This window comes from Acinonyx jubatus, chromosome B1, assembly GCF_027475565.1.
Source record: "Acinonyx jubatus isolate Ajub_Pintada_27869175 chromosome B1, VMU_Ajub_asm_v1.0, whole genome shotgun sequence".
NCBI classification, from domain to species: Eukaryota; Metazoa; Chordata; class Mammalia; order Carnivora; family Felidae; genus Acinonyx; species Acinonyx jubatus.
In genome coordinates, this window is record NC_069382.1 from 10,946,706 (window position 1) to 10,964,855 (window position 18,150).

An 18,150-nucleotide genomic window follows, 5' to 3' on the forward strand; every position below is an offset into this window, starting at 1 on the left:
TACTCAGTTGGTTAAAAAAACATTTCATTTTCTGTCATAAACGGTTCAGTCACAAAGTAATACAATTTAATGGAAAGGATACGGGATTAACATTGTCATGAGACTGATTTGACTCTTGGTGACATGACTTTGAGAAAATTGCTTGGTGCCTCATTTTCCTAACAGGCAATGTGTGGTGTATAATGATACTTTTTAATTCATATGCAAATGAAAAATCGATATACATTGTTGACCTGGCATCTAATTACTAATTAATGGATGTTAGGTACTGTTATTTTGTTGTTATTGTTATTATCATGGCAACTTGTGGATTTTGTGTTAGCCAAACGTTTAGTGGCTCCTGTTTTGGATTTCCCAGGGTGAGACTGAGATGGACACTTTTCAAGGTAGCAGTGACGTCCCCTGAGGAGTCAGTAGGATGCTGAGGGATAAATGGATGGTATTCTCTGCACATTGAATCCCAAATTAGAAATCAGAATGCAGCGTTCATTTCTGACCATTATTTGTGGTTTTAGTGGTGGCTTGGTTCCCAGACATGCCTACCAAAATATAATGAATCCAAAATATAGATGCTTTAGTTGAATATTCTGGGAATTTAAATACCATTGAGAACATTGTTATAAGCAGATGATATACTATGTCCAGATATCAGGCAGACAGCTTGCAAATATGTCTTGGAAATCTGATTGCATTCTTCCATGTGGATTTACTGTATTATGGTATAGAGACTTCTGATTTTAAAATTGCTGTGAAAAATACATATTTGTTGCCACACATTACAGATTCCTTAATAAAGTACGGATACTAACTTCAGAGAAATGTAGCACAGAAAAATACTACTGGGCCACATTAAGACACTTACCCATATGGCTTGATAAATAAATGTCGAAATTAAATAACAGCTAACAAGTAACAATAAATGTTGGCTAACCCACTCAAGTAATTTTTAAATAATTTGTTTTGAATTAATCAAATGGGGAAGGATTGACAATGCAATGCCTAGTGGGGAAAAAAAAAATCCCATCTCTTACATAACCCTCTCAACAATGACTTGTGCAAAAAGCCTAGGTTGAGTAGTAGCTACACTAAAGCATCAAAAGATACATCAGAGGATGTTTGGTTTCTAATGTTATTCAGAGCCTCATTTGCTTTTATTTTCGATTTGGTTTGCCTTGTTTAATTTTGGTCATAGAAGCAAATCCTTCAAATATGGCGTAAGTGGGAAATTTACATACTGGCAAGAGCCTTGTTGTTTCTCAGCACATGGAATTTTCAGGGCCATCTTGGTTGTCGGTGGCACAAGAATTCAGGAGCCACTTGGGTTCCACCACTAGCCTTTCTCCTAGGGTAGCAATATGTCCACCGAGAACAGAAAAGGATTCTGAGGGGAAGACTCTTGCTAAAAGCAAAATAGACCTGACTTTCACCTGTTGTCTTCCATAAGCTAAAAGACAGGGTCAGTGCGTAAGTCATGAGTGAGAATGTGAGGATACAAGGCAAGGGACATGGATGTTGAATGGAAGAATCACTGTCTTTTCCCCTCCACCTTTTATATGCTTGATACCAAGTTTATAATTTTGTATTCTCCAGCAAGTAGCCAGGTAGATTTTAAGGTTGTTGTCTTAATGAGAAAAGTGATCCTCATTGTTTAAAAAAAAATTAGTATAGTGATTTTACATGATGTTCCTCTGGTGGACCTTGGGAGTAAATATTTCCACCAGCGTGCCACTCAATGTTTATAAAACAGTTGACAACAACGTTGAAGTAGGATGGAAATATCAGGATGAAAATGGTTTCAAAATTGGTCAGGACTCGACTGTAATTTTGTGAAATGTTGGGTAATGAATGATATCCTTTTTCTAATAGCCCTCAACGTTTATTCCCCACCCCCTTAACATTTCTGATAGCTCTGTCATTGGTCTCTAAAAATCTTGAAAAGGAATCCTTGAGTAGATTCAACTTTGATATCATTAAATTTACCTATCTAGAATTTGTAAATTTTCCTGCTGACACAGAATATTGAACTTAATGGAAACCGAAACAGGAGACCCTGAAAAACAACACATATCTCAGTCACTGAGCGAGAAGAATTTCCATACAAACAAGGTTCATAAAACCTAATCAGTGAGGGATTAGTGGCCATTGTCATTAGCAAATGCAGAAACTCTTCATTTATTCATTTGCCCATTCATCCAATAGTTCAACAAATATTTATTTAGTTAGTTAGAGTATCATTGACCCACAGTGTTAGTTTCAGGTGTACAATATAGTGATTTCTTGAATGATTTCTAACTTAAGGGGATTGACTCTGCATGGTCCTAATTGCATACATGAAAAAATTAAAAAAAAATGAACAAAAAAAGCAGAAACAGATCCATAAATACAGAAAACAAACTGGTGGCTGCCAGAAGACAGAAAGGGGGGGAGATGGCCAAAATGGGTGGAGGGGAGTAGGAGGTCAGGCTTCCAGTAGTAGAAAGAGTAAGTCACAGAGATGTAAGGTACAGCATAGGGAATATAGTCAGTGATACTGTAATAGTGTTGTCTGGTGACAGATGGTAGCATAGCATAATGTATAGAGCTGTCCAATCACTATGTTGTACACCTGAAGCTAATGTAACATTGTGTGTCAGTATACTTCAGCTTGAAAAAAGAAGTTACAGAAAGAGTTTTTTCAGTGTGTTTTTAAAATTTATTTTGAGAAAGAGAGAAAGAGAGGAGAGAGAGAGCAAGCATGAGCAGGGGAGAGGCAGAGAGAGAGAGGGAGAGAGGGAATCTCAAGCAGGCTCCACACTCCACATGGAGCCCGACATGGGGCTCAATCCCAACAACCATGAGATCGTGACCTGAGCTGAAATCCAGAGTCAGATGCTTATTAACCAACCCAGCCACCCTGGGCACCCTGATAGACTTTTTTTTTAAAGCAATTATTGTCTGGAACATGATGAGATAATTGTTAAGCTATTTATCAAAAATAAAATAGAAAAACTGTTAAGACAGAAGCTGCTAGAAAGAGTATGAGAGATGTAAATGAGATGTAACAGAGAAGTAACACATACATTAAAGGAGTTCATAGAAAAGATATAAGAAGAACAATTGAAGTTATAAATGAGAATACTTCCGAATGAAATTCTTGAATCTGTGATCTTTATCTAGAAAGTTTTGTGTAAAATTATTATCAGTATACAAACTGCTTCTTCAAGTTTCTGGACAGCAGGGATTAACAATTATATGATCAGGAAGAGAAAAAAATGTCATGCATGAGAGGCAGAGATGATATTAAAATGATATTAAAAATCAAAGCAGACATATCCACCAATCAGACAGGAAGTGGGTTATCCACAGTAGAAACTACCGCTGACTGACGTTGGTTAGTTAATTGTATTCAGAGTTAGAGATTTTGTCTGGGAGAGACAAGTCTTTTCACGATGTTTATTCTTCAGACTGTCTCCCCTCACAGTGACTGTCACATTGGGTGACTTCTGTTGCTATTATTCCCTGTGACAATATCGAGGGCTCATAGGAAATGAATCCATCATATTCTGACTTTGGGAGGCGGGGTTGAGAGCGTTATAGCATTTGTACCTAAAAGAGTTTTATTTGTTGGTTTAATACCTAAAGCACTGTGTTTTGAACCTTTGTGGCTTTTATTAGTAGATATTAAGTTTATTCCCATTAAGACAACTTAACAAATATCAGTAGCCTTAAGGAGTCTTTCCATTGGAAGCCCTTTTCACCAGAGTCTGTTGGTTTGGTTTTAACTGATGGGTAAGCTATGGGAAGCCTCCCTCTCACAAAGGTCTGTTCCTCTCCCTTGGCAGACTGTAGACCACTGAATGTGAAGATACCCGTTCGTGTTTTTTTTTTCCTCCAGAGCTTATTGGAAAACTCATGATTATTTTACAACTTTTTTAAACAAATCTCTCACCCAATCTCATTCAGTGTTCGAATATATATTCCTTTTGTTAAACACAACTTGGATATTCATGACTTAGTTGCATATAGAAGAAAAAAATCTACTCTGTATGACTCCTTCAACACTCAGAGTTAGTTGTACTCAGCAAAATATGTTGGTTTTATGAAAATCACTTAACTGGTAGAAAGAAAAAAGAATATATTTTCTACCTTCCTTAGTAATCTAAATATACTTATCTTGGATAGAAGTATATGTGGTTAAGATCACTTGGAGTTTGTAAAGATTCATTTCACATGTTACTGGGGAAGCAAAAAGTAATATGTAGGATCGCTTAACACACATTTAATATAATTTTGGTGGACTGATGATTTTTGCATCATATATAAATTTCATTTTAAAATTCTTCCTACTTATTCAGTATTCAGAAACTTACTATATTCAGGAGTATATTCTAGCATTTTCTTACTGTTTTACAAATTACATAGAAATTATGCCATTGTATTTAACAGTGAGACATTTAACTTTTTTTTTCCAGACTTGAATGCAGCGATCATGTAAATTAGAGAAAGGAGACAAAAATAACTTCTGAAATATTCTTCTCATGTGATATTTATTCTGGATGAAGCACTAAGATCGCTCATAGAGGTGTATCACTGTGAGTATTTTCTAATGGAATTAGAATGTTATTTTTTGTGTGTTTCAATAATGTCATATGTGCTACACTTTAACATAATTTAAGAATAACATATATAGATTAACAAAACACAGTAACATAGTGTAGGAGCAGTAATAGGCAGAATACTGCAAAACTCCTGAAATACTTGCTGATAAGAGAAAAGCTCTTCATCTCTATATATAAATAAATAAATGTTTGGGGTAAACCAAAGTGAAGGGAGGGACAACATATCAATTGTTTACCATGTCATGAAGGTCTTTGCCAGAATATATTTAGTAGTGTGACAGTTTTCTGATGAGAAAGTAAAGTAATTACAGATCTAGGCTGGGAAGAATGATAGTCCTACCATGAACAATCAATACATTATGAGTTATAAGATTACAAATATAACAAATGAGATACTTTTATAAGGCAGAATGCTTAAATGTTGGTGATATTTTTAAATCTATTGAACCATCAGTGATAATAGCCATGAGTTCAGTTTTTCAAATGCTTCATCTGTACCTTATTAAGTTATCAAATGCTCTTTACTCACCACATCTGCAGTTTAATCATACAGAACTATTACACTCAGACAGAATAAAAATGAACAAAACCTTGCAAAAACCTTGTCAATTGACCCGAGGGCTTGGTTTGGTCATACAAATGAAGATATATATTTTCCACATAAAATTCCACAGCATCCTACTGTAATTCATGAGTAAGTGCTATTATGACTGGTAAAGAGGATGAAATGATAGCCATTTTGCTGGCAGACTACAGGTGGCCAGCTGAATCTCTTAGGTTGCAGTGTCTTGGATAGTTCCATGAATTACACAGAAAAACATAACCTCTGGGGGAGATTGGATTTAATAAGAAGACCTCCAGACAACTAAGCATTCTTTGGGTTTTAAAAGTCGCTTGTAGAATCTCTGCGGATACTCAGAGCTCATCAGCAGGGCCTTCCCATTGGTCAGGTCCGTGCACTACAGATAGCTACACATTTTAAATGTCACCCTGGAATAGAGTCAAATATGGCTTCTGTTTGGACTTGTGTTATTGACCCCCAAAATAATTCAGATAACGAAAGATCTTTTTAGATATCCTATGACATACTGACATTTTTCCCCCTAAAACTGAACACATAGTTTGGGAAAATTCTTATGAATGTAACAATTTATATTTCATTTACTTCATCATAATTCCAGAGGTATTTCACATAATGTAGTACCAGCTTAGATTTTCCACTTCAAATTTTGAAAACGTTATGCATAGTAAAGTTTAAATCGTTCCAAGACTTGGGGTAATGGGTCTCATTCCTATTTTAAATGGGTAAGTAAAAGTTTTCGAATCAGTCTCAAGACTTGTTTTCTTTAGCTGAGTGTCATAATTTTTATTCTCTCATTATCTCATAAAAATATGTATTCACAATATGACTGAATAATAGAATTGATTTAAAGCCAAATACCTCTGGAGACAAAGTCAAACTTATTAAACATGTTACTTATTCTACTAAAGAAGAAATTCAATTTTAATGTCTTTGAAAATACAATTTTTCGAGGCAGGGTCATAGAAAAGTTTTCATGAAAGTAAATATTCCTGTAAAAAGCAGACACTACTCTGAAGCAAATTATTTTTAATCAATATTGTTGGTTACTTGCATCTGAGAGAAATCTGTGAGTTGCTTTAAAACTATTAATCTTCTTCCAGAATGTCCTAGACCATTTATCAGAGCCATGTTGTCAAATACAGATTTGCAGAAATAATGTTCAGTGTCATTTAAGACTAAGTGATATTCAAAACCATACGGTTGAACACAGTTAAATGGTTTAACACCATGTTCAGTCTATAAAATTCCCTTTGATCTAATCATTTTATTATATTTTGTGTCAATGTACGCATGTGTGTATTTTAATGACTATGATTAGAAGGATGAATATGTATAGAAGTTCCCATCTACCAAGAAGCAACCTGGGTTGAGAAATTCTTTTTATTAAGCAAAACGTATCAAGCCCTCTAGTGGTGTTGGTATATAAAATATTTCACTGAGATGTGTGCTTAATAAGAGCATTTGTTTATGTTTGTTTGTTTGGCCTTCAAGTATAGGAATTTAACATTTCCTTGACATGAGGTTTTGCAAATTCCTGTTTGCTCTGTGTGGCAGATAATTTGTAGTATACTTGAGGTGTTTTTTCTAACTTTACCTTAGGATAAAATTTTTAAATGCATCGATGTAAGAGTGAAGTAATAAATAGCCCAGTAAGTGATAAATCACACTGTTTTGTATCAGTTGCTTTAGTCCTTTAGTATTAAAAGGTACTTACGACGTTTCATTTGCATGATAGTCTGATAATAATAATAATGATAGTTTTTAAGGGAAAAACTACATCATGTTAGAACTTAGGTCTTCGTTTAAGTAAACAACATGATGAAAGATTAACCGTGGCTTACTCTTCTTACACTTTCTTTGTAATTCTTACCGAGATCTTTCATACTATTTAAAGTCCAAAGGAAACAGTCTTATTCATACTTAGCGATGTTTCCATTGAGGTTTTTTTTTTTTGTTTTTTTGTTTTGGGGTTTTCTTGGCCTCTATGATAGAAGACCTGCACTTAGTATCTAAAAAGTGTGTTTCAATTACTAAGGAACAGGTTTTGACTTCATGCCAACAGTATTTGTATTTATTTCTTAAAAAAAAAATGTTTGATGCATAGCCAGAGGAAACAGGAATACCAAGCAGTGGAAATGGAAAAATAATATGAAAAAGGCTGAGATGCAAAGATTAGTCTCAGAGACGGTCTGTTCTCAAAGATGAATTCCTTGAGGCCCTGTCTTTTATTTCAACTTTGTTTTAGACTCAGAAATTGGACCCAGAATGGATCTGCTAAATGCAATTCTTTTCTTTCTTTCTTTCTTTCTTTCTTTCTTTCTTTCTTTCTTTCTTTCTTTCTTTCTTTTTCTTTCTTTCTTTCAAGCATATTTATTTATGTTGAGGAAGAGAGAGTATATGTGAGTGCCAGTGGGAGAGGGGCAGAGAGAGAAGGAGAGAGGATCCCAAGCAGGCTCCACACTGTCAGTGCAGAGCCCAACTCGGGGCTCTGTCCCATGAACCATGGGATCACAATGTGAGCTGAAATCAAGAGTTGGAGACTAAGTGACTGAGCTCCCCAGGTGCCCCGGAAAGTGCTGTACTAGGTTTCTTAATTCTTCCCTCACTTCTCATCTTCCTATGGTATCCTTCATTGTGAGGTGAGAGTCTGCGTAATCCTGCCTTATCTGTCCCCACCAGTACTTGTTGGGCTGATGACGATTCTTTTGAAAATGTGTTCATTGTCCCTACTTCTCATCAAGAGATTCGTGCATGTGAATGTGTAGCCGGTGTCTTTTTTCTCCCTCTTTGTGCGCCCCTTGTTTTTAGAAGTCTCCAAATAAGACTGATTTAAAACAGGACAGTAAATCCTATTGGCCAATATATCTACTCTCCCTTTCTCTAAATCTAGACAATTTTAAATCTATGGTGCTAGAGGCATATATTCTTAAATCTATAGCCTTCACTCTGAAATAAGTTCGTTTAGAAACCTGATGAAGCTGATGTTTCCTACTTGCATGACCCAAACACATACATTTATACTTCTCCTTTCAGATTATTCTAATCTTTTTCTCCAACCACGTGGTTTTGGAGGATCGCCATGATGGGTGATGTAGTGACAACACAAACACTAACTCCAAAAAGGGAACACAAAAAACAGAATATTCTGGAAGTTGGTATACTTCCAGACTCAACCCGGTATAATATATAACACTATGGAAGTTTAATTTTTGAACTAGGAGTCAGTAGAGCTTTGTCACCACCCATAACTGTGCCCTCGGGTCACATAGAATGCCAGGTTCATAATATATCCATGAACAAAGTATATTATGAAATCTCTAAGCTATCTTGTAACCTAAGAGTGTCCTGTTTCTAAATCATAGAAGCACTCAAAGATATCTTCCAATAAAGTGAAGCGTAGCAAAATATTGTTTTCCAGGATATTTTCTCTACAAAATCTCCCACCTTTCTTAGTCTCTTCCTTACTTGTCAGGAGTTGGACTGAGCTGAAGAGAGCTGAACTGCCGGGTGTCTGAGTAGTCAATTAAGACAGTAAGCCAACATGAAAGTAGCAGTCAAGCCTTTAATCACTTGCTGGGCTAATATAAGCAGGGAACCAATTTGGAGACAGCCCTTACTCCCCCCTAATTCATTTTCCTTCATGGAACACACTGGTTGGGAGTCAGGTGGATCAACACAGATGTGGGGCTCATTTATACTGATTCGAGCTCTGGACAAAAGGCTTTTCTGGGTTTGTGGGCCAGGGTGCCAGGAAGTAAAGGAAGTAAGGGTAGGAGTGGGAAGCTCCTGAGTCAGAGTGGAGAGACGTGTGTTCAAGGTTCCTCCATGAGGAGGTCCCAGCAGAGCTGCCTGAGGAAGGCCTCTGCCAGAGACGTCAGATAAAGAGGTTTGTAGCTAAAGGCATTTGGTCTAAGAATATGGACATGTGTAAGAGCAAGGCTGGCCGGTGGTCCTGAAACTCTCTACAGAGCAGTGCATGAGCTGTGCATCCTTTGAGGCAGGCCAGGGAATGCCTGCATAATTGCCCCTGATCAGGCCTGAAAAATCGCACATAGGGCTCAGGTCTTCAGTGAAACTTTTCACTGGTTATCATCTTACTTGCTTAGTTCCCCTGGAGTTTAAATTAGAGAGCAAAAGCCAATAAAATTGGTCTTTTATTTTGAACACTGTATCACATCATCTTATTCAATCAATTTCAATGTATAGAGGCCCCTGCTCTGGGCTTGGTGAAGGTGCTAGTTACACTACGACAAATCCCCACCTTCAAGGAGTGCGGTGTCTACTGGGGAGTCCAGCGGAGAATATTTATCAACTATTGTAACAGTATTGTAGAGTGCCTAATATACGCCAGGCTTGCTCACAATTCTCTGCTTTATCCTCACCACTACTCCATTACTTATGTACTATGGCTGTCTTCCATTTTGCGGATGTGAGGCAGCCATTAAGTAGGGTTAAGAGAGGTTAAGTAACCTGTCTGCTGGTAAGTGGTAAAGCCGAGTCTAGAGGCCACACACTTAACCACTGGAGTTTGCTTTCTATTTAAAAATACCTCGAGGCCAGAGACGTGCATAAAAATGTGAGGAGGGGACTGAAGAGAGGCGCTAAGGTTCCATGGGAAGTAGTCGAGTGGTAGGGAAATTGAGTGGACCAGGGATTGCGGTTGGGCGGGGGCTGGATTTGAAAGGTACAAGGGACAGCAGGCGGAGGGACATGATGAGTGCTGAGGAGAATAGCAGTTTGGTGTCTCAGAAAATAAACAGTGAGCAATACAAAAGAGGCTGGCAAGGTAGGGAAGGGATGGGTAGAGAAAAAGAGAAGAGCGTAAGGAGCTGTGCGATCAGAAGGACTTCACTCATTGTTTTATAGTGGGCGTTGGTGAAGTAGAGTTAGGGAGAGGAGAGATGAGAGTGGCCTATATGTCTTTCCATTTGGTTGTATGCTGCTGCCTCACACTGAGGTAATGATACAGGAAGAGGTTTAGAAGGTCGTGTGTCTTGCTTTGAGGATCCTGAGTGTGTGCCTGTTGAACCCCTGGCTGCAGGTAGTTTGCAGACAGTTAAAAATGTGAGCCGATGATTGGAAGAGAAATGGAATCCCAGGGAGCACAAGATCTAATGAGGAGGCAGAAAAATGGGAGCCTCAAAGTGAGGCATCAAAGGGAGGGTCGGAAGCTGTGACAGGAAGAGTCAGTAAATTCAGTATGGAATGAGTTTTAAAGAGACATCAGTGATGATGAGGAGGAGGAGCTCACTGCAAAGGAGAGATCAATTAAGATCAAAGCTGACCTGATCTTTGCAACTGATAGGTCACAGCTGTCTGTGGTTTAGCAGGGGCAGGATTAGAGGAGCAGTGAGGCCAAGGCCAGGGGGCGCTAGATTGAAGAGTGAATATAAAGCGATGGGACAGAGGCCATTTCCCTGCGAAGAGAAGGAGATGGTAGAATTAAGGTAGGCTTTCTTATTGTTTATTAACTTGTACATTAGTTGGATTTTTTTTTTTTAATGGGCGTGATAGGAAGCCTAGAAAGAACCGGGAAAGGCAAAGCACAAATCCCACCAGGGTCTAAGGCGGAGACGCAGGGCCAACTGGAGCACTTGATCTGTTGCATTTTGACAATGTCATGTAATCTCTCAATGCTTCGGTTTCCTCATCATTGAAATGTGGATAAAAATAATACCGGTCTAAGAGTGCGATTGTGAAGATTAGGTGTTACGATATATGTGCAAGTGATGGACAGCAAGACTTCATGATCGTGTTTGCTGTTATTTTGGGGAAACTAGTTGACCTCATTAATGAAGAGACCTGTAAATGAGCACATCCTCCCAGACTAGAATAAAGAGGAAATGACTGACATTTCTTTAGGCAATTTTGTAAATAGGACGCTCAGGGGGATAAGGCCTTAATAGCCCAATGCTGTTAGCAGTTACCCCTTTTCTTGAAATAAAGCAAAACTAAGAGTAAAAGTCAGGACCTCTTCTGGCCTAAAATTATAAACATCTGGCGAATTCAAAGATGTTTGGTATGAAGACCCCTTTTATCCTAAAACTATAAGCATATGTTTGGGAATATTTTTCTGTTAACATTGTACGATGCATCTTGCTTTTTGTAGGTGAGGTGGGAATCTTCTATTCAGATTTAACATATGTCTTGTATTCTTTCTTTAGCACAGGCCAATAACTACTATGACCCTTTAAGTAATGATAGAAAACCCTCCTAATACAACTTTACCTACAGAGAGGAAAATCATCATGCCCTCTTCCATGTACTTAGGAAAAGCAGTTTAAAAACTCTTTTTGTGAACAGTGCTAAATTGATTTAAATATATTTTGGAAATATTCTATTTGAGAATACCTTGATAATTGGAAGAACATTACAGTTTCCCCATCAACTTTGGTTATTATCTTTTCTCTGTGGGTGAGTCACATATTTAGATACAACCAAAAAGTAATTTGTTGTGAGCCTGAACGGGAGTAATCAAGCTAGGGAATAAAAAGGTAATGTTAAAGTAACAGAACCGATATTCTTGTATGTATTTATAAAAGGACATTTTCTTGCAGAGTGTGTGTGTGTGAATCCTGTGTCTTTTATTGGGATTTCTATACGCAATCCTATCACTTGTTCTGTGAGAACAGTCTTGTGCTTACTTTCATTTAACTTGAACCACTCCTTTCCTGTGGATTCTGGGTTAATTTAGCCTCGTTTTCTGTCCTTTTAGAAACCGAAAGCTGCCAATAATCTCAGATACTGTTGAATGGAAGCTAAACCTAAGAGAGGCTAGTATCAAATCTGTGGACGCGAGTTCCTAAATTTTCTTCTATTTCTGTAGGCCTTACTCATGCTGATTTATGAGCTCTTCTGAGATTCAAGATCTGTTTTTATTCTTAATTGTATGTGGTGTTCATTCTAATATGATTTACACTACACTCAGAGGCTTTCTTCCTTTGCAAAAGCTGGCAGCATATGAACAATTTATACTTCCTGGGGACTCTTGCCTGTTTGAAGCACAACCAGTTTCTTTTGGGAAATGACTTTTAATTAGTAAGTAGGACACTTTTCATCACCTGCAGTGGCTTAGCTTTTAAGGGAATAGGACACGAGGCCAGTGACACCTTCTTGGGCCCACTGTCTCCAGAGGGGCCTGCAATTAAGCTATCGGTGAAAGAAACAGCAGCCTCACCTTTTCCCAAGCGTCCGTTCCCCATTTCAGGTTTACTTTTGCATTCTTTTCCTTTCCTTGCTACTTCTTTGTTGCTTGACAGAGCTCTCTCTGGTATGGAGGTTCTTAATACATATTTACAGAAGGGAACATGAAGAATAGGATGCCAGTCTTCAGTACAACTGCAGAAGCCTTATCACACTTACAGTGATATTGAAGGTGGTTGTCCATTACACCTTCTTGGGGGAGAAAAAAAGAAGATCGATTTTAATTTGCTACTTTTTAGTGTCAGCATGGTTTCACTGTGCAGCTTTAAATATGCACATAAAACGCAGTGGCACTAAAACATGGTAAGTCAAATGCTGATCATTTCTTTTGTCAAAGAAGCATGATCTTAACTCATGAGTCACTGTTAAATATAAGTGTAATGTGGAGGAAAAATGAAAATACGTTATGAGGGGTTCTTTTTCGCCAATTTGTATAATTTTTCAGTTAAGCAGTCATAAATCAAGGAATATTGTATTTTTTGAGGCTCATTAAAGAGACATTATACATCAGAATAGTGAAGTCGTCAGCATAATGAAATGATGAATGCCTGTAACTATCTGTATGTAAATGATGTGAGACAGATTCAGGGTGTTACAGAGGAGAATAACAATCTCGCTGACAGTTCCCTGTAGGTACAGTTGCTGGATGCTGGTGACAGATGTTAAATGCGAACCTCTTCAATGGTGAGCACTTATTAGCACTCAGTGGAAACTAGCACTATAAAATAAGACAAATAGCAGATAATATCATTTTAAATAAATTTGTTCAGCAAGGTGTGTTATTGCATTTGAAACACCTTCTTTATTGACAGAGGCCATATTCTAAATTGAAGAAAACCTGTTAGAAAAGAAAAAATGGCAATTTAGAGAACTAGTACATAAAAATGTATACATATTTTGTCCATTTCCTTCACTTCTGTAGGGGCTGTCCGAAAGTAACTAATAGGTCAGACTTACCCACTTTTGGTTTATTTATTCTGTCAACGGAACCTGTCTGTCCCACCTGTTGTGTATACATACTCTACGTAGTGAGATTGGTAATCTGCATACCATTTTGTCGACCATCATCTCTGGTGCCGTGTATGAGTTCTTTCTTCATCTCCGTATCGATTACAGTCATGTCTCTTTTGTTTGAGAGTCACTCTGCTGATTAGCCGGGGACTTCAGTCTTACATTTCATGTGCTTTATTTCACTCACCGAAGTGGAGCAGGCAGTAGACGTAGTAATTTTCTAGAGGTTCTTGTTTGTGCATTTCAAAGCAGCTGATACAGGTGCCAATTACATGAATAGATATTACTCGAAGAAGAAAGAGACAGAAAGAAGATAGGAGGAAGGGAAGAATGCAGGGAGAAAGGGACAATTTTTAGTCCAGCATGGGTCAACCGATGAGTCTGTGGCATCGGTCAAATCCTTTGAACTCTCTCTGCATGTATTCCCATTTTCTTTTCTTCTGTTCAGCTTTATTGAGGCATAGTTGGTGAATTAAATTTTGAGATATTTGAAGTTTACAACGTGATGATTTGATAAACGGATACATGCACACAGGGTGAAAGGATGGGCAGAGAACGCACATTGGATTGTCTGACTGAATGTATGTAGTCAGTGACATTAATAAAAATATTCATATTCTGTATACTTGGGGATGGGGGTTTATTATTTGTAATGAAATATACCCGTACCTGTGCTATATTATTTTGGCACTTTATTTATTCACTTTATGTGAATTTCTAGCAAGATAAATGGTATAAATTCCCCATAAACACCAGCCAATATAGTGATACCTATTCCCTATCCTGATGTATATGTAATGGGGTTTAAAATAGTTTGACTATTTAAAAAAAATGTTTATTTATGTTTGAGCAAGCAAGCAAGAGAGAGCATGCGTGGGAGAGGGACAAAGAAAGAAGGAGAGAGAGAGAGGGAATCCGAAGCAGTCTCTATGCTGTCAGGGCAGAACCCGACTTGGGGTTTGAGCTCACCATCCCTGAGATCATGAATTGAGGCAAAGTCAAGAGTTGGTTGCTGAACCAACTGAGCCACCGAGGAGCCCCGCATTCATTTTTTTAAAGTTTATTTATTTATTTTGAGAGAGAGAGAGCGCGTGCAAACAGGGGAGGGGCAGAGAGAGAGGGACAGAGAGACCCCAGGAGGGCTTTGCTGTTGTCAGCCCTGATGGGGCCCCAACTCAGGATCCATGACATCATGACCTGAGCAGAAATCAGGAGTTGGGTGCTTAACTGACTGAGCCAGCCAGGGATCCATGACTAAAGATATATTCTTTAAAAAAATCACCTGTTTTACTTCTTTTTGCCTTAGGAATACAGCAAGCTCCAGGCACGTGAATTTTTTAATTAATAATTAATGTTTATAGTTTGTGGTGATATGAAAAATCCATGAGAACATAGTAGTCGAAATTTTCAATTGTCTCCATATTAAGAAGAATAACCACTTAAATTGCTAATGGCACTTTCAATATGCGAGTATATAAAATAGTAATTATTGTTTGAATTCCTTATATACATTTTTGGAAATTTTATGTTTAAGAAAAAGATTTGAAAATGTCTAGACACAACTTATAAGTCCAAAATCATGCATAGCTATTATATGACTAAACTAAAATGAAAATATATATTTTTAAATATACTGTATTATTTTACCTTTCCTTTGCATATTCCTCTACTAACAGACGGTCTTCATTTTGCAAGTATACTCGCTTACCAAAAGAAATACACTTAGGATTCTATAATAATCTTTAACTTAGTTCATATGGAAACAAACACACAAAATCTGAGAGCATATATTATATATAATAACAATTTAAAAATATGATTCACTTTTATATATAACCAAATAAATATATTTTGGGTTTTTTTCTCATATCCTATTTTATAATTGACTGTCTATTTTGCCTTCAAGGGAAGAAAGAAGCAGTTGAAAGTTGTGGCAAGGGCACCATTTTGGATGTTGAAAAAAGGCATGGAAAGAATAATCAGCATTTAATTTTAAGCTAACTCCCATTTTTTCTCTAAAGGAAAGGAATCCAGGGTTCTTTTCATGAAAATTATTATTTATGAACAATTTGTTTTATCTCTATATTGTTAAGAGGCCAGCAACAAATTGTTGGAAAGCATGACATAGATCAGTCATTACTTTATAGCCAACCATCTTCTAAACGTACTGCCGCTGGTATAGAATTGAATATGCTTTTATTAAATTCTGTTTACATTTAGGCACTTTTTAATATCTGTGGTAAAATAATAGCAAAATAACTGGATGGGTTTATATATATATAAATCTATAAATGCATTTTATAAATATATAAAATTATATATATAAGATTTATGAATATAAATATACATACCAAGTTTTGTGCTTCTTAATATAAGTTCTCACTGGTTATTATTACAATTCAGTGCACATAGTTTTCTAATTATATTATTTTTACAATTTTATATTAAAAAAATCACTTTTAAATCCATACCTCATTTGACCGATGACATGATTTGAATCCTTTATTTTAATTCCAAGTTCATTGCTCTGTCTGAATCCTTTATTTTAATTCCGAGTTCGTTGCTCTATCTGCCCTATCACAGTGCTTCTTGATAAATCTCTCAAATATAAATCCAAAAGTATGTATGCTGCAGTCCACATGGTTGTACTTTCCCAAGCCCAAGCTACGGTATATGGAAGGAGACTTATTTAATTGGATTTTTTCATATTTACTAACTTTCTCTTTCAAAGGTAGTTTAGAGATAGAGGAATGCTCAGGAGATTGATTGAATTCAGGATAACATTTCCACCATTCTATTGCACAGACAAATGATTCCAGAAAACATTTCTCAAAGTCAAAACACATCCTATCTTATTATGTAATTCTTTTTCCTTCAATTACATATCATTTGTAAACATTGCTAAGTTATCATTTACTGCCAATTGTAATAAATGACTTAAGCATTTTTAAAATTATAAATATTCATCTTTCAAGCTGTATGGACATGTACACACACATACACATATATGTTATATAATATATACATGTATATATGTTATGCATTTTTAATAAGCTTCAGCTTTATTAATCAGAATTTAGCCATCATAATGAGACTGAGCTAGGAAGCACCAGAAAGCATTTAAAAAAGTTTTTTTTAATAGTTACTTACTTTTGAGAGAGAGAGAGAGACTGAGCACAAGTGGGCGAGGGACAGAGAGAGGGAGACACAGAATCCAAAGCAGGCTTCAGGCTCCGAGCTGTCAGCACAGAGCCTGACCTGGGGCTCAAACTCACGACTGTGAGATCATGACCTGAGCCAAAGTCAGACGCTTAACCAACAGAGCCACCCAGTTCCCCCTTACCGGAAAACATTTGTAGATAGCACTAAGATTATCTGGGGAACTGGGAGCTGTAGGAGCCATTTATGAATATTAATACCAGGAATCGATTAATTGCTCTGGGGCATTTAGAGTCTTGGAATGTTACAAATGGAAATGACCTTTGAAATTATCCATTCTTTGGATGGCAGTAGTTGAAAAATATTACATTGCCTTAAGCTGATTGGAACTTGCTGCCTGGACCACATGTAAGAATAAGACTACATGAAGCATATCATAAGCTGTTAGCCCCATCTACCACCGGTGAGGCATGGAGCTTGGCAGCATTCTTGCTGCGGCTCAGAGAGTTTAAGTCAAGTGCCCAAAGTTGCACAGATAGCTAACTTTGAATCCATGGCCATAAACGGGCCATCTGACTCATAATCCAGTGCGATTTGCTCTGTTCTGTTGACAAAGTACAAACATACCCAGTAGGCTTCGTCAGACTAAATCCAGAGACATTAAGGAGATTTAATAGAGAACATGAAGGAGATCATTCAGGGTATGGTGGCTGCTCTGAATCCATGCCCTTGTGGGCTCAACTTCCTGAGACTTACTCTTTTCCAGGCATAATGTACTTAAGATTATTCCGAAGCACTGTAACTAGGCACCTTTTTTTATTAATTACGTTCACTGTATTTTATGTTCCATCTGTCTTGTCTTAGAATTTCCAAGAACGTGGTACCTATTCTATAAGCTAAAGAAACGGATATGTGTAAGGTGAATATACTAAAAAGAGATCATGGAAAATCTCTTCACGTGTAACCTAAACACTGGATTACAATGCAGATATTTTCATTCCACTGTGTGGTATTTATGTAATGAAACTTTTGATGTTTAATCTGAAAATTAACTTCATAGACACGAAAGCAGTTTGGCAAAATTCAGACCATCACCAGTGCTGTCTTTACTCCATTTCTGCCACCTTTTTATAAAATCGTGTCTAGCTGATTAATATAACAGAGCATTTCAGCTTTGGTGAAATACACTTATTCAATTTCACTGAAGATTATAGGTTTCAAATAATAAAATTGGATTTTATTGAGGATTGAAGTGTGTAAATAGAACATTTGATTGAATTTAATAAAATGGTATCCTGCTGATGGAGGCAAGTCATTTCCTCCAGTTTTAACTTGATTACAAAGACAAGAAGTTTTATGAGCAATTTTGAATGGAAAATTTCTTTCTGTCTAGAGGAAAAAAAAACAATATTGAAAAACTAAGAAAAGTGGTACCGTTTACTATTTTATATGAAATAGTTGTGAATGTATGGTTACTTTTGAAATGTAATAGAACCATTTTCTAATCTGTTTTTGTGGCTGTTTACTTGATCACTAGGGTTAAACCTGAAACTTATGGAGAAGTTAGCCCAGTAGATAAGTTTGCTTCTCTCTATC

The 18,150-nt window shown here is 36.9% G+C and overlaps 1 long non-coding RNA gene across 1 annotated transcript in view; it reads left to right on the forward strand.

Moving 5' to 3' along the window:
* LOC128314316 (uncharacterized) overlaps nt 1-18,150 on the forward strand; it is a 413,194-nt gene that overhangs the window by 25,160 nt on the left and 369,884 nt on the right. Inside the window, exon 2 of the long non-coding RNA XR_008295822.1 lies at nt 4,452-4,571. This is a non-coding gene — a long non-coding RNA (uncharacterized LOC128314316). The remainder of the gene's footprint in view (nt 1-4,451; nt 4,572-18,150) is intronic.